The sequence below is a fragment of the Dermochelys coriacea genome, chromosome 1 (genome assembly GCF_009764565.3).
Source record: "Dermochelys coriacea isolate rDerCor1 chromosome 1, rDerCor1.pri.v4, whole genome shotgun sequence".
Classification (NCBI taxonomy): domain Eukaryota; kingdom Metazoa; phylum Chordata; order Testudines; family Dermochelyidae; genus Dermochelys; species Dermochelys coriacea.
In genome coordinates this window covers 189944371-189967214 of record NC_050068.2, presented here as the reverse complement: position 1 = coordinate 189967214, position 22844 = coordinate 189944371, and the positions used below count along the sequence as shown (strand labels likewise).

Below are 22844 nucleotides of genomic sequence, written 5' to 3'. Positions count from 1 at the left end.
ATTGTTCACCGGGGCACAACACTGTATAGTTTGATGGAGCAAGATTATGCATGCCATCCAGAAACTAGAAAAAGGTAACTACCAGTGTTCGGCTTTCTTCAGTAAATAATAGTCAGTCCATTTTCGTGTTTCTTGGTGCTGAGACTAGATGTAGCTTTAACTAATAAAGAGCTCAGTTGGTGATTTCCTGATATAACAGAGCGCTGTGGAAGCCAGCCCCATACCAAACCCTGCATTCTGCCTCTAGATAATCCACTGAGCATGATTAAAAGTGTGTCCATCGCCCGAGTAATTATGCATTAAAGCACAAGACACATGAAACTTTGTATTGCTGGTTGTTTGTTTTTTCTGAAACTGGAGTGTGTCATGCCATGCTCTACATTAATGTTTCTCAATGACTGGTCCTTGGACTTGCACCAGTCCCTGAGATCTCCCTGACACAGTTTAGGAAGGCAGCAAACTGGTATCAAAAAGGTTGAGACGCACTGATTTATAGTATATATAAACCGAAAGGCAATTAATACTTAAACAGCAAGTTAAACACTAAGATTAATGCTTCTCCACACATAATGTGCTTTGCAATCCCCCCTAGAATAATTGCAAGTGTAGTTCATTCAAAAATGCATTTGGTATACTAGAGAGCTAATAAAGTATAATCTTATACTAAATTTGTACAGGACACTGTCAATGTGTGCAGTTTGCCTAAGGCACTAACCAGAAAGAATACATTATCAAAGTGTAAGGGTGCATATTGATATATGGCATGCAGATGCAAATGCAGTGCGGAGTGTAAACACACTTCCCACTAGCTTTAAAGAAAGTATATGCTGTTCCCATTCATCAATTTATTGTTGTTACTGTAAAAGTGAAAATGTAAGGCCTATTGTGTCACCTTTGTTGCATTTCTGGAAGGTTTCACCGCATTTCTATTACAAATCTGAAATGTAGGAATCACATGCTGTCCATGGATGCATGCAGGTCTCCTTCCCAATCAGTGAGCACTGTGAGTATACATCTAAAGGCAGAGTTTGCTGCTGTATTTATTTGGGTTTTTCTTTTAATAGTTTGGTGAACACTGAATTCAGAGGTGCTGCACTGACATCCCTGGAGACTGAAACCCTCTCCTCTTCCATAGGAAAGATACCACAAGGGAAGTGGAAACTTTCCCATGCTACCTCCCCAATAGATCTAAATTCTTATGTAAGTGGATGTCCTCCAGGTGTAAGGTACACTGTCTAAAAGCCATCCCACTTAGCTTTGGCCTTTCTGCAGAGATTGCTAACAAAAAGCTTCTAACTTTTAGCTCACTAGAAATTGGACTGAGACTTGTAAGCTTATTCCACCTAAGCCTCTGGTTTAACAGCTCTTATTTCAATTTACCTAGCAGTTTGTCAGGAAGACTTTTAAAAATACATACATGTTCTGAAACCTTGTTCATTTACAGCTGTGTAAAACATAGTAGTTACAGTTCTTCATGGAAACCCTTTTCTTTGGTTTTAATTTCCATGGCTTCCCAATGCCTGTGTTTTGCTTTGAGATTGAATAAAACCCATCAAGTTACACATGGTTTCACACTGAAACCCTGGAGTTCTTCATGGCGTTATTGTCTCTTTGGGTGCTCTACATAAGGTGTGTGCTTGCAACCATGCATCTTTGATTAGAAATTTTTTGTCAGCAGTGTCCAGGGGTCTGTACCTGAACCCTACACCTACTTGTGTGCTGGACAGAGTGCATATAGGGAGGGAAAGACCTGCTAATACTCCAGTTCCTTTCAACTGCCTGAAACTAGAGATGGAGCATTGTGCTTTCTGTTACCTTAGCCACCTACCATATCATTTCCTTCTTACTTTTGCTTTTCTTTAATTCTTTACTTTGTTTTGTTTTTTCTCAGGGAGACTTTTATGCCTTCGGGGGGGGGGGGGGTCTCTGCCTCCTTCCTTTATTTGCCGTAGTCAGGACCTCTATCTCCCTTGCTTCCCACTTTCCTGTGGTCTCTTCTTCTGAAGGCTGTGCCCTAAATCTCAGGCTTCAAATCCTGCCAGACCTGCTCAATTACTTCTTTCTCAGCAACAGGCATTCCAGCAGCCACAGAGAGTCCCATAGCCTGTTGAAGTGTGAGGTCTGCTACAGCTTCCAGAGCAGATCTAGCAAGCTCAGGGAGGACAGATGGAAGCCTCTTCTTTATGGAACATTCCCAGAGTACTGCAGGGTCAGACAGCCCTACCCTCCAGTACCTCAGTCTCAGCCCCTCAGAGCACTCATAGAATATCAGGGTTGGAAGGGACCTCAGGAGGTCATCTAGTCCAATCCCCTGCTCAAAGCAGGGCCAAGCCCCAATTTTTGCCCCAGATCCCTAAATGGCCACCTCAAGGATTGAACTCACAACCCTGGGTTTAGCAGGCCAATGCTCAAATGACTGAGCTCCCCCCTGAATTTGTTTCAGCTTGGAGACCAAAGACCAAGGAGTAGCTTCAAAGGTCTTGAAGCACTGAAAGAAAAAAATTCTAAGTCCCCTGATAGGAAGTCTAAACATAAGGAGAAGTCACCTCAAGGACCAGGGACTAAGGAGAGCTTTCGTCCTGCTCTGGGTACTGCTGAGACTTTTACCTGCTCCAGTACCAAGGGCCTGATACCGATGAAAAAGACTGTCAGCAAGCCGCATACCAAGAAGGGTCTTGGCAAACAACCCTGCTTGGCACCATTGTCAATATCTTCAAAGCCCTCCAGGCACAGGGATTCCTCCTAGAAACCTTCATCAGCTTCACCTCTGGTGCTCTCTGAAGGTCAGGGACATAAGGAGCATGACCGCCCATCCATGCCATCTTCAGTATCGTTTGACTTACCTCGGCTTGAGAAGTACTGCCTTGGATCACCAGTACCAACCAGTTCTTATCTCACAAGGACCTCTGAGTGACAGAAGAGCCCAAATCCCTTCCATTGAGAGATAGAGAGTCACTGCTGGTATTGACACACACATCTGCACTGACTTACCAACCAGTGTCAGCACACCTTCCCACAAAACGACAGCCACTAGTACTGATGCGGATGTTGGTACCCAGTAAACTTCCCATATCGATTTGTCTAGAGCTACCAACCTCCCAGCCCCTCTGTTGGACATAGGGGATGAGACACCCTCTGAATCAGACATCTCCATCCAAGATTCAGTCCCTGGGACTTTGATTCAGTGCAGAGAAATCCAATCTTTCATCAGAGCTACCCTGGACTCTGCAACCAGTACATATCCAGAGACAGGTCTGACACAATGTTCACTCTTATCACTACTCTGCATCAGAGCCCTCAGACCACAGCGACATCTTGCCTGCAACTCCAAATTCATATGGCAGCCTGCACATTTGCACATGCTACACTACGCTCCTGATGCGGCCAAACCAGGCTCAGAATCATCTTTATTCCCAACACACACAACCTATCCAAATGAGTTACCATCCCCAGAGAATTCTTGACTCTGTCACCTGCGGGAAGGACTCCCACATAGTTTGTGTTGGGACCCATTTTCATGTCCACATATCTCCCACAGAGAGAACCACCACAGACACATTCACACTCAGTTGGGGAGCTCCCCCCTTGGAGTCGTTGCTTAATAACAACATTCTCAAGCTCAAGGCGGTTCGATGCACATGTCAACTTCTTACCCAAGATCAGGGGTAACTCCATCAGGCTCATGACATATTACAGAATGTAATGTACAGAATGTATTACATCAACTGCCAAATAAGAGCAGGATCCCAATCCTTATGTACACAGGCAAACTCTGGAATTGGTCTCTCCTCCACCAAATTGACATTCTAGTAGGTAGACCTCTAAATGTGCAGGACACCTTAGCAGACACTCTGAGCAGGCATTTCTGCCAAGATCACGAATGGGAACTAAGCAGTTCTATCTTCCGGAAGATCTGTGTCAGTTGGGCCTCTGCAGAAATAGACCTCTTTGTGACACAAAATGTCATCACTTCTGCTGGAGGGGAGGACTAAGGGTTTGACTTGCAGATGTAGAGCGATGGGAGTTAAACTAGCCTTCAGAGACCGCAGCAGGGAAAACACTGCCGTGTGTTTACACTGTCAGCTGCAAGCACACTGGCATGGCCACGTTAGCAGGTCTTGCAACTCCACAAAGAGCAGTGCATTGTGGTAGCTATCCCAGTATGCAAGTGGCTGCAGCGTGCTTTTCAAATGGAGGGGGGAGTGTGACAGGGAGTGTGGTGTGTGTATGTGGGGGGAGAGACAGTGTGTTTTGGGGGGCTGAGAGCATGTCAGTATGCTGTCTTGTAAATTGAGACAGCAGCAGACCCCCCCCTTCCCCCAGCCCCCCTCTCTCTCTCTCTCACACACACTCACACACACACACACACACACATACACACACACACACACAGCAGCAGCATTCCTCAGTAATGGTTGCTTTGTCCCGGAGCAGAGAAGCAGCCGGCTGACAGAAATGGAGCTTTGAAAGGGCATATCTGCATTCCTGCAGCCGAGTTCAAAACAATGACAAGAGTGGCCACTTGACTTCAGGGGTTGATGGGACATTTCCGGAGGCCAATCAGAGCGCAGTAATGCAACATGTCATCCACAGTGACACACCCAAGCATTTCAGCCGGGGCGCAGCAAGCTGTATGCTTCTCGTGGAGGTGGATTACCAGGAGCGCTCCAGCTGCAGAGTCCAGGAGCTCTACGTGCCTTGCCAGTGTGGACTCCTCAGGAGTTAGGGCACCCCGGGGCTGATTTAATGTGCTCTAACTTGCAAGTGTAGCCACGCCCTCAGTCACAACTCTCTGGGTGATGCCTTCCTCACTCATGGCCTCGCGTTCTGCCATATGTCTGTCCTCCAACACCATTGCTCCTCAAAGTCTTGAGCAAACTGAAAGAGGAGAAACCAGTAGTTATCTTCATAGCACTGACATGGCTGAGATAGTTATGGTTCCCGGGCTAGATTTGCTTCTCTCTCGAGCCACCTCTGCTCTTCCCTCTGGTGACAGGCCTCCTGACCCAGGAGTCCAGCACTGTACCATCCAGCCTCTCCTTGTTACACCTCTGAGCCTGGCTCCTTGATGGCTCATGGGACTAGAACGGGATTGTTCTTTTGAGGTGCAATCTGTGCTGCTATAAAGTAGGAAACCAGCCACAAGAAAAACTTGCACATGAAAGTGGAAATATTTCCAGCTTTGATGATCCCAGCAGTCATTGTCTTCATCTGCGAATCTCATTTCTCCAGTGTACTGAACTATCCGTTAAAATTTAACCTTTATATTTATCATTTAGCTGTATTAATGTCCACCTAGCTGCTACTACAATCTTCCACCAACCAGTTAAAGGATTTTCAGTTTTTGCACATTCTACCACTACAAGATTCCTGAAAGAACTGACCAGTCTCTTTCCTCACATAAGGCAGCCCACTCTGCCTTGGACTATAATTTAGTTCTCAATGTTTTGGAGAAAAACCCCTTTGAACAGCGGGGGAATTGTTTTCTTCTATACTTATGCTTGAAAATTGCATTCCTTGGAGTGATTACTTCAGGATAGGTGAACTGGGAGGATTTATAAGATGATCCACCATACAGTATTCTAATGACACAAGGTCACTTTGTGCTCCTCGTCCTTGTTTCCTGCTGAAAGCCTCATCTGACTTCCATATCAACCAAGTCATTCAGTTACCAGTTTTTTACCACAAACCACATGCTTCAAAGAAGGAAGCCAGCCTCCATATTCTAGATGTGTGAAGAGCTGTTGCCTTCTATCTCAACAGGATTAATCCCTTCAGAACTTCCCCTAGACTCTCTTTTGCCATTGCAGAGAGAATGAATGAAGCTCCTCTTTCCACCCAAAGACTATCTAAATGGGTTTCAGAATGAATCTTAACAGGTTACAAAGCTTCCAGAGTGCACCGTCCACCTAGGTTGATAGCCCTTTGCACCAGGCTCTTCTGTCCTACTTAGAAACATACCTATCACAATATTTTGCAAAGTTGTCACCTGGTCATCTGTGCACACTGTTTCCTAGCATTACATCAGCATTCACACCCCCAGATCAGACACAGCCTTTGGTGAGACTATTGTCTGAACTGTTCTGTACCCATCTCCTCAGCATCCTCCTCCGTAATTGAGAAGCCTCTCGGGAATCACCTGATGATGGAACACTCATGGGGACAATAACTCTAAGCAGGAGAGGTTACTTACCTGTACAGTAATTGGAGTTCTTCTGGATGTTCTGTCCCTCTGGGTGATCCACTACTTGCCCTCCTTTGCCTTCTGCTTTAGAATTCTTGCCTTTTGGCTTTGTGGTTGAAAAGGAGCCAGAGTGGTGGTGGGTCTGCACCTCTCTCTATATTCTTGGTCTGGAGCACTAGGAGGTGTAGGGCGTAGGCACAGATGCTGCTGACAAAAAAAAAATCTCCAATCAAATGTCCACAGGGATGCACACACCTAAAATGGAGCATCCATGGGGACAAAACATCTTGAAGAACTCCAGTTACTGTACAGGTAAGTAACCTCTTCTTTTCCATAGTTTTGACATTGTCTCTGAATCAGTCTAGATTTGCTCAAAAGGCTCACATGCCATTAATGAACTTTTGATGAATGGGAGCTGAGTTTGAAGTTCATAATAAAACCCAGAGCTAGGTCAAACTAGGTCAAGCTTTGTGTGACCTTCCACTGCAAAATTTTCATGTTGCTCTGCTTCAAACTCTTTATGGCTCTGCTTGCCATGCATAACAAAAAGAGTCATATTCTGCTGCTGTTTAAGTTGATAGGCATTTTGTATTTAATGGGACCAGGCAGTTCAACACTGATTTCAATAAGGGTAGGATTGGGCCTATATTTTAGTGCTGTCCATAGATTTAAACTGCACTATAAAAGCTAGCAACTATACCAATGCAAAGGTGCCCTGGATCAACTCTTAAAAATATATTAATACGTAAGACTTTGGCAGTTAGCTACCCACGGATACACTATCCCTGCACAGAATCAACACACAAAAAAGCTAATTTAATAATAAAGGATTCTTGAAGTTAGTAATGAGTAGCATAACCTCTGTTGCACTGGAGGGTATTTCTATGAGTATGGCAAGGTCCTATCAGTTGTACACTGATACTTCTAATGATAGAATTTTGGCAGCATTGAATCACTTCAGCACCAGATGACTTCCAAGCAAACAGTAATGATAAGAATTAATTTCTGACTGCCCGTGTGTACAGGACACGCTTTATGATTTTAAAGCTGTAATGTAGATTGCTTCTTATTAGCATTCGAAATGTCCCTTATTTCCAGATACAATTGCTACTGTGGCACATCAGAAGGTATCAGAAAGCATCTAATTTCAACCACAGGATAAATGAGAATAGACATCACACCTAATTAAAAAATAAAAGAAAAGTATTTGGGTTAGAGGCTCTTCATCTTTCTGTGAAATTTTTCCTGATCAGAAATTAGGATACAGTTTCATTTCAAGGTACCCAAGATGGAGAGAAAAATTGTTGAAGGAAGAGGAACAGCTTTAAACTGGAGTATGATAATACTAGTCCTTAATACTGAGAAATACAAATAGTTCTGATCCTCAGGTGCTGAGCCCAGGGAAGCTGCAAATATTCAGCTCCTCTAGGAATCAGGTTCTAAGTTAGGAAGGAAGAATTTGTAGAAAATACTGCATTTATTTCCCCTAAATCATTATTATTACCCTCTTCACATTACCATATAATAGAATCCCCCATCTTTCTGCTTAGTCCATTTTTTCCCCATCCACTTCCCCATGTCTTTCTTTTTAAAAACACATTCTTATATTAATGCTAATGCTCATGAGAGGTAGAAGATTGAGTGCCCTGGGGACTGAATTTCTGAAGTTGTCAAACCACGCTACAGTTACCATGCAAGTTTCCGGTTGCTACCACACCAATGCACCACAAGCCCATAGGAGTGATAGCCCAACTAATTCTGCCTGGACATTGCATTTTTTAGCCTCTCTGATGAGGTTCCAACAATGTGCTGGTTGTGTTGGTAGTATAGACATCTGCCTGCAGAATCTTGGCTGAGACAATATTCATTTTGCAGAGGCCTTCAGAGAGCAATACTTCTAGACTGAAACAGATGAAGATTTCAAAGGCTCCTTTTTAGCCACATTAGAACAACAGACATTTTGAAATACCTGGTGGTGAGACAGAGATAATAAAATTGTATGGCAAATTTACTCCCACATTTATGAATCTGAAATATCTCCAAAGCACTACTGTGACTGTTATGAGGTATTTTAAAGAGCTATTGAAGTCTCATGGAAAACTCTGAAAAACATTTTCTTTAGAGACTGTGCTGCATCTGTATCATGCCATGTCTGCTTTCTCTTATTCCCTTTTTAGCTACTAGAGGCATTTACATAAGAACAGGCTCTTTGTTGCTTGGGAGTTCATCTGCACCTGCCACTGAGTTTCCACTTGAAGTCACAGGTCCCAATCCATCAGTCAGGAAACACTCCCAATGAATGTCAGATGTCCCAGATCAGGCCCTTAATCTTCAGTTTTTCATATTAAAGTATTTTCTGCTGTAGGTCTGTGACTTAAAGTGAGGAAATTGGAAGCATGGAAAGATAAACTCCTAAGCAGTTAAGAACCTGTTCTCATAAATAAAAATAAGGGGGATATTTAACAAACTTTGTTACAAACAGTTAAGAATGTTTCAGTGGAGTACTGATCATGAAAACATGATATTGACTTTCCATACAGAAATACTGTCTCAAAAAAAAGTCAAACCTTAAAAAGTCTGGAATGGAATAGTTGAGGGCTTAGGGTAACCAGATAGCAAGTGTGAAATACCAAGACACTTTTTGCAGGGGATGGTGTGGGGGCATAGTTGCATGTATAAGACAAAGCCCCTAATATCGTGATGGTCTTGATAATATTGGGACATCTGGTCACCCTATGAGAGCTTCATACAGTTCCCCACTTACGCCATCACTCACTTTCAGCCCATCTGACTTTCTCTGTATCCACATGAAAACAGCTGTGTAGCCCTAATTTGCAAGCTATCCTGTCCACTCACTATTAGCAGCACCTCCTCCTGGCAATTCTGGTTAGCTCCTTCCAGGTGCTGCACCCTCCTCTTCTTGTCTCCTCAGCCATCCTGTCTCGTCCTGTGGCCCCTCTCATTCCAGGAGCTGCAGCTTCCTCTTCATGACTTAGCCCTTCGGTCAGGTCATTATGCTCCTCCCTTGCAGGATATCAGTCTTCCAGTGCAAACCATCCCAGGCAGTCCGCTCTCCACTGCCTGGTCTGCACCACTTTCCCAGTGGCTGGGATGGGAATCCAGGCCCATCCTCTACTCTGGGTTCCAGCTCAGGAACCCTCTAGTCAGCAGCCATGGCCTGTTCCATCCTGGACCTTTCTGCCTTTCCCCTGAGCCTTTCCTACCCTTTGGCTCTCCTCCCATCTCTGAGTTCACCCAGTCACATACCTCCCTCCTCTCAGAGAGTGACTGCAGACTACTTCCCTGCAGCCCCCTTCTGCCCTTAGCTCTTGGGCTTTCTACAGGCTCTGCCTGTTCTTGTCCAGCTGAGCCTCATCTAATCAATCCCTGCTCCCAAGTGCAACCTGGGCAGTTAATTGGCCCACCTAGATACCTTAACCCCTTCAGGTCTTATCTGGGATGGACACCCCACCATCACATTTCTATTCTGCAGAGTGCTGAAGCATGTGCCCAAGATTAAACACACACTTATGTGCTTGGCAGCATTGGGGCCTATGGAATTACTGAAAATAAGGGCAGGCAACCAACTGTCCACCCCCAAGGGAAAAATATTGCACCCAGTCTCTAAGGCAGAGATGCCTCCGTGGTGCAAAGCACTTTTCTGCTCTTGCTCAATGTACCGGGGAGTAGGATCTGAGGCTGGCTGGCTTGCTTTCTTCAGCCTGGTCCCCCCGCCCTCCCTCTAAAAAAACCAAAATGGTAAAATGAAAAGGATGACTTACTTCCACTGCAGGAGAAAACAAATAGTCCTTAACTTACAGTGTCTTGTAAAGCAACGGAATCTTTCTGTGTAAGCAAGATGGCGGGTTTGTGAGTTCCTCATGGTTCCTGTTCCAATGTCCATACTGGCCTGAGCAGGAGAGCACTTTCCCTCAGGGGCCCTTCCCGCACCTTCCTATGGCCCCTCTATAAGCCCCGGCTCTAATGAATGACTAGTTAACCCCTTCCCTGCCTACCTGAGTGTGGGGTACAGACGCACATCACCAGCTCCTTGTATTTTTGTATTGTTATATCTAGATAGATTATATAGATATTCAGTGTGTGCCTGGATATAATTCCCGCCTTGCATCAAAAGAAAACCCACCAAAATACATTCCTCAGTAAGGCAAAGTTAAAGAAAAAGAAAGAAAGAAAGAAAGAAAGAAAGAAAGAAAGAAAGAAAGGCAAAATTGTAATGTGTAGACCAAGCTCGTTATGATAAGCTAAAGACAATTTTTAAAAGATCCCTATTAAAAATTCTGAAATGTTTCCAAATACCATAATGCTAAAATTCCTGTTCTGATATATTTCCCAAACTTCTTAGAAAAATTCTACCAGGGGATGGGATGTGGCATGTGAAATTTCATGGGGATGGCCTTTTGTGTGTGTTTGGTGGAGGGGAGGCATGAGCAACATGTTGAAATCTGTTACAGTTCACGCAAAAGCCAGAGTTTTCAAAGTTAGGCTCCTAAACCTATTTAGGTGCCTATGGGTGGGATTTTCAAATGCACTTAAGTAATTTATCAAAGGTCTTGTTGACTTCAAATTGTAATCCTATAGCCTGTTCAAAGCATTTCAACTTTCTTGACTTGTGGAAGTGCGATATATTGGAAACAGTGTTGGGTGCAAATATAGCACAGGCTGTTTGCTTATCAGTTTGACGATAGGTCTGTGGTGTTCTTACAAGAAGGATGTTATTGAGAACTCGGGCTTTTTCAGCATAGATGGGTGTTTTAAATGTAAAACTTCTTAGAAAAAATTTCTATGGAAAATTTCTATAGCAAAATTCTACTAATAATTAAGAAACTAATTAAAAATATGAGAACAAAACATCCGCTTTAGCAGGTAAAGACTAAAATGGAAAACAAGTAGAGAATTAGCAATATATAAATACAATCTGAATTAATAATAAAAATAATGATACCAAGCTCTTACATAATGCTTTTTTCAGTAGATTTCAAATCAATTTACAAAGAAGGTTACAGAGTAGCAGCCGTGTTAGTCTGTATTCGCAAAAAGAAAAGGAGTACTTGTGGCACCTTAGAGACTAACAAATTTATTAGAGCATAAGCTTTCGTCCGATGAAGTGAGCTGTAGCTCACGAAAGCTTATGCTCTAATAAATTTGTTCGTCTCTAAGGTGCCACAAGTACTCCTTTTCTTTTTGCAAAGAAGGTTAGTATCATTATCAACATTTAAATTATAAAAATAAGAATATTTTTTTAAAAAATCGTATCTACCCTGCATGTGACCTAACTTGGAACTTGAGCAAAGTCTTCAGAGGTGAAAAGCTAGTGCAGTAATCAACTTTTCCATCTGTCTCCTAACAGAGCAGTTAGATATTCCTTTGCCTTCAACATGTGCTAGCCTTCATTTTTACAGAGATTATTTAGAAAGTGGTGCAATAGCAAACGCAATTTTCTTCCTGGGATCATCTGGCTATTATAGATACACAAGGATCAGAAGAGACTGTGTTAGCACACTTTTTGATTAATATGGATGAAAAATATAATTCCAAAACACTTAAACTAGACAATTGCAAAGGGTCAACTTCCTTGTTTGGCAGGATAAGTATGTAAAGTTAACTAACAAGAATAAAAATCCACCATTCAGAACAATATACAAGAGTGTGCATTTGGGCTGAAATTCATCCCAGTGCCATGGGTCAGCATCAGACCCTCTGTGAAACTTTAAATTCAATGGATCTGCCATGGGCAGATGAGCTTACACTCCTTGTGTATTATGCAGCAGAGACTCTGTATTGGCTCCAAACAGGTCAGTGCAGGAGGTGGAATTTGGGGCAAGGCTACTGGATTGGCTGGATGTATATCCAATGATGCAAACTCCTTGCACAGGTGGGCCAGTGGCAATTATTCCAGCCTACACTCTGGTCCAGTAGCTGCAGAGGGGCCATGCCACAGCTCTGCAGCCTGCCCATAGATTGGAGCTGTTCCCCAGCCTTGGTGGGATTCTTCACACTCATCCCATTTTCTTGACTGGGAATAAATATACATACATTTTTTGCATAGTTTTTCTGAAAGGTGATTATTATTCTTCCTTACGATAGTCATATGCACCTGGGCAAACCAACTGCATCAGTTATTATCCTCCTCCATATCACCTAATAAATCATCTCCATAAAGGTGAAGTCTAGCACTAGATGACATGCTGAAAAAAGTTGAATGTTCTTTGAGTTTGTCTTGACTTCCTGCAGAAGCCAGAGCGTAGAGTGGCTTAATGGACAAACATTTCAGCTCTGGAGGCCTGGCTCAAATTCTTAGTGAAATCACAAATGAAAATAAAGTTGTTGATTTCCTCCTGGTACCCGTTTGTGCACAGCAAGAGACTCTTCCACCGTTTAGAATAAGCAGCAGTTTTTGCTCAAGAGATGCATGCTAGCATTATATGCTTTCACCCTTCTACTGAGATGTAACTGAGATCCAGGCTTTGGAATCCACTTTCCAGTGGGGGAGAAATCAATTGTGTGCAGGCTGTTGAGTGCAGCTTGTTCTGTTTACTCGCATATTGGAACACAGGGGTCCTAAACAGCATACAGGAAACCCCCTTGGCCAAAATACCAATGGCCAGTGCACAGAAAGCAACTCTGCTCTGTGCCTTAATTTCTGTAACTAGTCAATTCTGGGGTAAACTCTTAAGCTCTGGCAGAACCAGTCAAGGGCCTGACGTCCTTTCCTGGGACTCCTAGAGCCGAGCAGGAATGTGAGCAATGGGGCAGGAGCTACAAAGCTTCCTTGCAATGCTGCAACCTGCAGGAAGAGGAGCTTCTGAGCAGGTGCATCAGGGAAAGGAAAGCAGCTGCTCAGAGCACACCTGCTTTACAGCAGAGTTGTTCCTGAGGCCGCAGTGGGAGAGGTAGTCCCCCTATCTTGTCCCTGTAATGACAGTGCTGATTCAAACTCTTCAGGTTAACAACCATAGGACATGGTTCAGGGTACACATTTTCAATTAATAATCAAATAAAAAAGCTTTATTTTTTTTCTGCTACTGACATAATCACCAATTAATGGGTATAAAATATTAACAAAAATATCACTGGACATTTTTTCACTTTCATTATAAACTTGAAAACAAACCCACTCAGCCAATGCATATATGCCATCCTTTGTGATTTTTGTTGTTGTTGTTGTTCAAGGAGAACAGTTTTTCAGTGAAATATCTCCTATTTCCAAGCAGAACTCAGCCTATTCTGAAGAATTGGTGAATTTAAAATTCATATGTCATGCACCAGTAGCCATTTCCCCAAACTTAATGGAAAGGCAACATTTGGGAAAATGCAAATCCACCCAAAACTAAATGAACAACCGTGTTATAGAAAAGATGTTACTCTGCTTGTGGCAATTCTAGTGACCATTAATAAAGATTTTGCAATTAGAGTTTAATTGATTTTTTTATTGCTGGTGCATCAGAGAGAATAAAATCCAACTGCTTTTTACATTGTCTTTTTGCTCTGCAGTGCTAACAGTATATTATAAACTTGTTTGAGTAGGTAACTTAGATATGATCCAAAATGAAAAAATAGATACTGTGGGTTTGATTTTCAGTACTGCACGCATGATATGTAAACACATGGACAAATCAGACATGGCCAGTTACATGAATAACTAGCATTTGCATGGGCAAGAACCTAAATTACACACACAATCGCTGTGCTTGCCTATGCATATTAGGTACATACAACCTTACAGACAGTAGTGAAAATCAGGGCCCCAGTGTTTAGAAATAGCTGTTTTATCCTGGAACACATTTTAATGTCAGACATAAACTAATTTTGCATGTGATTCAGAAACCTTCTGATTCAGGAAGGGCAGTTAACTTTAAGCAAGTAGTTAACCCTCATTGAAGTCAATAGGATTTAAGCACATGATTAACTTTTAAGGTATGTGCTAAATGCTTTTCTGAATCGGGGTGATTAATCCTATCTATTTTTGGTTGGAGGGTGGTGAGGATTCACTGGGCTGTAATATATAATTTCAATGGAATGTAAGTTTTTAAACTAAATGTGACTAGAGTGCTTGTGAAAGATGCAGATTTCCCCATCATGCCTTGTCAATGTGTCAATTCTGACCTTGGCGAAATAAAAGTCAAGATTGAGACTGTCTGTCTCCATGTCCATTCAGTCCGTGTGTGAGAATGAGAGCTAACAACAAAGGAGATAGTTGTGGTGTTGGTTTTGTAGGCTATTTATACCCTGATCCTGCAATCTGTTCCATCTGGGTTGCATGCCTGTTGCCAGCCAGGAGCCCCACTGAAGTCAACTGCATTCAAAGAGCATGTAGTATATGCTATTTTAGCATTAACTGTCGCTTATGTAGTATAAAATGCTACCACCAGCAACTTGGTTATGACCTGGGATAAGGTGTCCACCCCACACAAGGCAGAACAGGTTAAATTAGATTAATTAACCTGATAGGCTGTACCCTGGGGGAGAGTCAGGGCTTGAAAGGCTGATTTATGAGGGAGCCCAGCAGAGAAGGAACAGATGGGGGCTGGTATAAAGCCAGTAAGTTGGCAGCAGTAAGGGGCTGTAGGGGGGAGTAGTCCACAGTCACTCCCTCTTTGGATGGAGGTTTGTTGGAGATTACAGGGTCTGGTAAGAAGCTGGGGGGAGCAGGCAGAGTAGTCCAGAGAGCAGAAGAGCTCAGATGAGTGATAAACCTAGATGTGCCAGAGGCTAGAAGGAGGAAATAGAACACAGAGTCCAGGGAAGTAGCAACCAGGTCTGGGAGTCAGTAGACCATAGTTATGGAGCATAGAGTCCCTGGTCTGGAATAGAGGGTGGGCTTGAGTTCCCCTGCCAGCCACTAGGGAAGTGGTACAGCCTTGGATGTAGGATGGAAGATTGCTTGGAATGGCAGAGGGACAGTTTGTCCAAAGAGATGTTGACAGACTCTGGAAGGGGAGGACTATGGTGACTGGACTAGAGGGCCACGTCACAAAGAGGGAGCATCTGAGTCACAAAGAAGACTACCCAGAGTCAGGGCCGGTGCAAGGATATTTTGCACCCTAGGAGAAACTTCCACCTTGCACCCCATCCCCCACCCCAGAGCATCGCTTATTATAAACTTTCAAAAATGAATACTGCATAATGTGGCATTGTTTCTTGTATTCTCTATCCTTTCTTTTAATAGTGAACATGTCACTTACTATGAGTCACTATTTGAATTTCATCAACTGTTTGACATAAACATTGATTAAGAGATCAAGATGACTTTTCCTCAAAATTAAGCAATGTTGATTGTAATTGGAAATACACCCTTTTTAGTCACGTATGCTTCCTTCCTTCATTCTTTCATGTAAAAATCTACTACATTTTATTCTATCTTTAGACTATCCAATTATTGTTATTAATAAAATTTATAAAATTAGAATGGTGGATACTCCACAATACAACAACAACTGACAGTATCAATATGACAAATTTCAACAACCTACACACGCAAATTGGCACGATAAACATATACCCTCAAATACTGAACATACACACACAATTGACACAAAGGATTGGCGAAATGATGCAGCAGCAATTGCCAGAGTCTTAGATCTGAAACAACTCAACAAAAATAGTTAGCCTCAGTCGACAACCTCCGAAAACTAGTCAATGTAGCATGATAGAACGGGTACTGGCTCCACGTGACGAGAAAAATGACGTCAGTGCCGCTTTGTACCATAAGGAAGCAGTACGCTTGTACCCGCACCGCAAAGCTGGTGTACGCTATAGCCGGAATGTACGAGAGAACAACAAGTTAAAATGCAAGTTCAACCATGTTTCCCTTTTCTTTATTCGTTTGTTTTCCAGCAACAGTGTAAAAAAAAATTGGGGGCACTGCTTTTTGGCACCCCCAAATTTGGCACCCTAGGCGACCGCCTAGTTGGCCTAGTGATTACAGGGGCCCTGCCCAGAGTCTGACAAGGTGAGATTGAGACGATGGACTGAGTGACTGCAGGAAGGGGTGCCTGGCCAGTGGCGCTCTCTTCCCCAGGTGAGTCACAAAGAGGCATATTAGCAGTGAGTGGTGTACCCTATTACAGGATCCCAGTATCATTTTATATGACAGAAAATGATGACTGTTGTATATCTCAACAGCCTTATGTGCTGTGCTTGGTACTGACGTGTAAAATTCATCTTAGCATATGATTTTGTTCTGAATCTGGTTTTCTGAAAGAACTCAGTATTCACAGCTCCAGTATAGACAATAATACATCCTCTGGATATATAGAATAGAAAATGGAAGTACTTCAAAACCTCAACCCGCTCTTACTTTTTAGTCTAATGTGAAAGTTGAAACAGTAGGTTTCCTCACTGCAAGCCATATTTGCTTTGCAGTCATAAATAGCATTGGTGCGGAACACTTTCAATTCTATAGCTCTATAAAAATGATGAAAGGAGACAAGAGGAGAATTTCTATTTAAACTGGTGTTGTATTGGTAAAACAAACATGAATCTTAATACTCTTGGGTTATTTTATTGGTACTGATACTACTTGACATGTCACCAGATGCTGCAATCTCATAACTATGTTTAGATAGATGTGAAAATCTTTTCAGATGAAAGTAAAGTGTTAAAGGTTACTTTTAAATATTCCCTTTTATAGGGTGCTTCTCATTCTTCGTTAGTTATAATACTTACAGAAGCTTGAATATAAAATTGCTTTCCAGGTCTGTCTGATCTCCACCCATTTGGCAGGGGATAATGGGAGCAACACAGTAGATCAAACTCAAACTAAGTGAAGATTGGTCATGTTTAATTCTCTGCATGAGTGCATGTGGACAACTCCTCTGTTTCTGTCACTGTGAAATAATTATAAGTGGTTGTTCCAGAGTGTGGGTGTTTTTTTTTTTGTTTGTTTGGTTTTTTTACTGCTAGCTGATTCTACCAGATACATGCTGAAAGAGTAGCCTTGCAGTTTTTCTTAGATGTAGAGATTTGATTTGGTTGATTATCTGAGGCTTATCTAAACAGCTGCAACCTTTTCAATAGATAGGAACCATCTTTTCTGTAGCAGTCTAGTTAGACAAACTGGGAGTGCTTTAAATTTGCATCTAATGGGGGGAGTTGCCAAGGGGATAAACACATTCAAAATGTTCAAGTGTATAACTGAAACTCAAGGTAAGCATTAATGAAAAGACAACAAGGGGGTGAAGTGAAAACATTCAGTTGCCTATATACCCGTGGTTGAGCCCTGGGAATTAATTATACCACCTAGGTCTTTTATCGGTGGATCTCAAAGTGCTTTACAAAAAGCAGTCAGTGTCACTGTCCCCATTTAACAGATGGGGAAACTGAGGCACAGAGGCAGTGACTAGCCCAAGGTCATATATCAGGCCAGTGGCAGAGCAGGGAATAGAATCCAGGTTTCCTGAGTGATAGTCCAGTGCTCTATCCACTAGGCACAATAACAAGAAGTAGAAATGCTTATTTATCAAAAGATACCTGATATAGTTGGTATTATTGAAACCTCGTGGGGTGAGTCACATGACTCGTATGTTAAAATACACCCTATTTAAGAAATATGGAGTGGGACTTTACATCAAAAGTCTCATGTTCTTTAGAGTTATTGACAATTCAGAAGGTCAGAACCTGGAATGCTTATGGAGCAGTACTGATAAATCACAACATGGGGTACTGACGGGTGTCTGCTAGAGACCATCAAATCAGAGTAGGGAATAGGTCGAGCAGCTCTCTTTAAACATCTATCTATATAATGTGTAGAAATAAAAATTACATCATTGTGAGGGGCTGTCAATCTGGAGGACATGCTGGAGGTCTCATCTGCCACTAGTGAAACATTTTTGGGGTTCCTAAAAATGATAACCATAACTGTCTAACACAAAGCATCAGAACCAAGTCAGGATTGTTCTACATTAGACCTCATCATGATGGATTAAAATATATCCATTTGTAAAGAAATACAAGAATGAGAAGCAGGCAAAAATGGGTAGGGTAAAATAAGGCCTGACCCAAGCCTCACTCAGTATTGAAAGCATAGTTAACCAAACTATAAACAAAGATGAATTGATCCCTGAACTAAAAACTGATGGTTGCCTTGGTGCAAACAATCACAATCTAATTTTATTTTTTATTTGCAAACATACTATAGTCCCAACCAGAAATACACTCACATGATGCTTTAAAGAGGCCAATTTCACAAAGGTGGAAACAATCATGAGCAAAATTGAGTGGGAGCAAAGATGTAAACATTAAAAAAGTTAATAATTTGGAATTGTTTAAGAATGTTGAGTTAGATAAAAACAATCAAACAAAAAACCCCACCCTATTCTGCAATTGTGAAAGCAAGTAAATATTAGGAAGATAAACTTATCAATGAAAAAAAATCTATGGCCTGTAGAGTTAAGGACAATTAGAAGGAATTCTTTAAATACAAATATATAAGGAGCAAAAAAATTCCAGCAATAGAATAGGTTCAAAACTAGAAAAGGATGCTAAAGTTATCAATCTGAATACAGAAAAAGCAGCAGTATTCAATAAATGATTTTGTTCTATATTAGGAAAAAAGAATGTTGTGCTTATATCTTACAGTGATAATGAAATACTTTCTGTTCAGTCAGTATCTATAGAGGATGTTAAACAGTGACTATTAAAACCAAACATTTTAAAATTTGCAAAACAAGAACTTGCACCTAAGAGTATTAAAAGAATTGGCTGAGAAAGTCTCTGAACAATTAATATGGAGAGGTTTTGTTTGTTTGTTTACAAATCTTGGGACACTGTGCTTATATTTAAAAGGGGTAAATGTCTAAACCCAGGAAAATATTGATCTTGGGCAAAATCATAGAAAAGTTGATATTGGACCTAACCTGTAAAGAATTAAAAGATGGTAACATAATTAATGCCCATCTACAAGGTTTTATGAAAAATAAGTCTTGTCCACTTGCTGTCCTTTCTTTGTATACTTATCTTTCTGGAAGGATTTGACTTAGTTCTATGTGACATTCTGATTTTTTTTAAAGCACTATACAATATCAATGTAGCCCATATTAAATGAATTAAAACTTGCTATCTAATAATCTCAAATTGTAAATGGGGAATCTTCCACTGGTGGTTGTGATGGTTTTAGTGGGATCCCACTAAAACCATCTATTCTTGGCCCACTGCTATCCAATATTTTATTGGTGATCTTCAGGAAAATATAAAATTATTGCTGATAAAACTTGCAGATGACACACAACTGGTGGAGTGGTAAATGATGACACAGACAGGTGAAAAGAACAGGAGTACTTGTGGCACCTTAGAGACTAACACATTTATTTAAGCGTAAGCTTTCATGAGCTCATATAAATGTGTGAGTCTCTAAGGTGCCACAAGTCCTCATTTTCTTTTTGCGCATACAGACTAACGCGGCTGCTACTCTGAAACCTGTCACAGACCAGTGAGTTATACAGACCTACCTGGTTTGGTTGGGAATGTGGGCTTATTCCCACAAGCAATGAGTAAAGCTAAACTGGTGTTTGGAAGTCAGCTCCTGAGCAGCTACAGACATGTGTAGCTTGTTCAGTGAAACATGGTTTATGTTCTTCACAGTTGTGATTTTTATTGCTTGGCATTAAAAATTTAATTAACTTTGAAAAGTAAGAGTGTCACCTAGGAACCTTGCTTTGTGTCTTCCAAAGGTAACAGTGGCTAAACATTCTCAGTCTACTGAATAGCCTTTCCTAGCTATGAAATTGCTGAATTCCTGTATAGATCTCAACACTATTTCTCTCAAGATTGTTCTTAAAGGGGAAGTTCACATGTTTGAGACTTATATGAATTTTAGGATCTCTAACCCCTCCCCAATTTAAAGCTGGGCACTTGCATATTTAAATGTAGTCTAGATGTGATATTATACATTACAAAAACCACCTACTGGACCTGCTGTCTACTGGAGTTTCAGGACACTGAGTGAACAACACAGAGTACATTAAGTTAATTGATTCCTGCAATGGCCAAACCTCATGGAGCATCAGGCTCTGCAAACCTCACAAACTATTTTGATAGGTTTCAGAGTAGCAACCGTGTTAGTCTGTATCCACAAAAAGAACAGGAGAACTTGTAGCACCTTAGAGACGAGCACATTTATTTGAGCATAAGCTTTCATGAGCTACAGATCACTTCATCAGATGTATTTTCCACTGCATGCATCCGATGAAGTGAGCTGTAGCACACAAAAACTATTTTGAGTTCAGAAAAGTAGTTATTTTTTTTATTCCTTTCTCTTTTCTAGCTGTAAAGAAGCTCATGTTGGGCCAACCTCACTTTGGGGAGTTTCATCTGTTCCCAAGTGCACATAAGGTAGGTAGAGTGGGCCATGTCCACAGCCATTTCTCCAATGGTGCCAGGAGGAAATAAAGCTGCTCTCAGTGGGCCACTGAGGATTCTCACCGCATGAGGGACCCACAATTCAATGTCCTCTTTTGTCCCAGCATTTGGCTGCTGGGAGCACACTGCCCTCAGAAGATTCCTGCTAGCAAACAGCCCCTCGGGGTAATTACAAACTGGCACAACTTAAAGCAGTGCTGTTCAGCACACCTGATGATGCAGCTCACTGTGTTTATTTCCCTCCCCTGCCACTGTCTTTTTCTTTTTCAGAACATGACCCCAAACAGTGTTCCAGTTAGTTTAATTTTTTTATTTTTTTTTAATACATGCAGTTCAAATGTAGGGCAAGCGAGTTCATCTGCTCCCAATGAGGACAAACAGTGAGAATCATAGCAGAGGGAATTGCGTCTATCTGAGCCTCTTCATTTTATAAGGCAGCAGAGTCCACTTAATTGGCCCTCTAATAAACAGCATGCCTGTTTAATTTGGACAATTTCTAGAGAGGAAATCCAGACCAATGCATTCCAGTGACTCCAGACTAGATAAAGGCACCATTTAAGAGGAATGACTAGTGTTGTCTGTGAGCCCATTCAAAGCAGTTTACAGAAGCGATACAGTGCCTACAGCATACATTTTCCACCAGAAGCTCTTTATTCACTTTGAGCTTCTTTTCTGCTGCTAAGCATAGAGGTCTTTGGATATGTTTAATAAAATGGGGCATGGGCTAAAACATTTTATGTAAAAGGGGGGACAAGTTAGTCAGAAAAGACACATAAATGCCAAGGTATAGATTTATTTACAGACATTTCTATGGAACATAAGAATGGCCATCCTGAGTCAGACCAAAGGTCCATTGAGCCCAGTATCCTGTCTACCGACAGTCGTCAATGCCAGGTGCCCCAGAGGGAGTGAGCCTAACAGGTAATGATCAAGTGATCTTTCTCCTGCCATCCATCTCCACACTTTGACAAACAGAGGCTAGGGACACCATTCCTTACCCATCCTGGCTAATAGCCATTAATGGATTTAACCTCCATGAATTTATCCAGTTGTCTTTTAAACCCTGTTATAGTCCTAGCCTTCACAACCTCTTCCGGCAAGAAGTTCCACAGGCTGACTGTGCGCTGAGTGAAGAAGAACTTCCTTTTATTTGTTTTAAATCTGCTACCCATTAATTTCATTTGGTGACCCCTAGTTCTTATATTATGAGAACAAGTAAATAACGTTTCCTTGTTCACTTTCTCCACACTACTCATGATTTTATATACCTCTCGTCTCCTCTTTTCCAAGCTGAAAAGTCCTAGCCTGTTTAATCTGTCCTTTTATGGGACCCGTTTCAAATCCATAATCATTTTAGTTGTCCTTTTCTGAACCTTTTCTAATGCCAGTATATCTTTTTTGAGATGAGGGGACCACATCTGTATGCAGTATTCAAGATATGGGAATACCATGGATTTATATAAGGGCAATAAAATATTCTCTGTCTTATTCTCTATCCCTTTTTTAATGATTTCTAACATCCCGTTTGCTTTTTTGTCTGCCGCTGCACACTGCATGGAGGTCTTCAGAGAACTATCCATGATGACTCCAAGATCTTTCTCCTGATAAGCTGAAGATAAGCTAAATTAGCCCCCATCATATTGTATGTATAGTTGGGGTTATTTTTTCGAATGTGCATTACTTTACATTTATCCACATTAAATTTAATCTGCTATTTTGTTGCCCAATCACTTAGTTTTGTGAGATCTTTTTGAAGTACTTCACAGTCTGCTTTGGTCTTAACTATCCTGAGTAGTTTAGTATCATCTACAAACTTTGCCACCTCACTGTTTACCCCTTTCTCAGATCATTTATGAATAAGTTGAATAGGATTGGTCCTAGGACTGACCCTCGGAGAACACCACTAGTTACCCCTCTCCATTCTGAAAATTTACCATTTATTCCTACCCTTTGTTCCCTGTCTTTTAACCAGTTCTCAATCCATGAAAGTTCATGGAGCTCATCAACATAGTACTTTGCAAGCATTAATGAATGCATTCTCAGTATCTCCTGTGAAGAAAGTGAATATCCCTATTTTAGAGATGGGGAAACTGAGGCAGAATGCCTTTGCCACAGTTTTCCTGTGTATCTTTGAACAAGATGGGAATACAACTGAATGCTCAATTCCCAGCCCATTCCTTAACCACAGAACCATTTCTATGATTTGCACAGATTTGGGATTTTTGCAGTTGAGCAAGAGTCTAACTCCACCTGGGGTGTGGATGAGTTGTTTGTAATTAGTCCA

At 41.6% G+C, this 22844-nt stretch overlaps 1 long non-coding RNA gene across 1 annotated transcript; it reads left to right on the top strand.

Moving 5' to 3' along the window:
• Nucleotides 1-1070: 1070 nt before the first annotated feature.
• Nucleotides 1071-22161, top strand: LOC122459210. Its single transcript, XR_006279730.1, has 3 exons — nt 1071-1200; nt 20466-20533; nt 22129-22161. It is a non-coding gene; the product is annotated as an uncharacterized LOC122459210 (long non-coding RNA).
• Nucleotides 22162-22844: the final 683 nt, after the last annotated feature.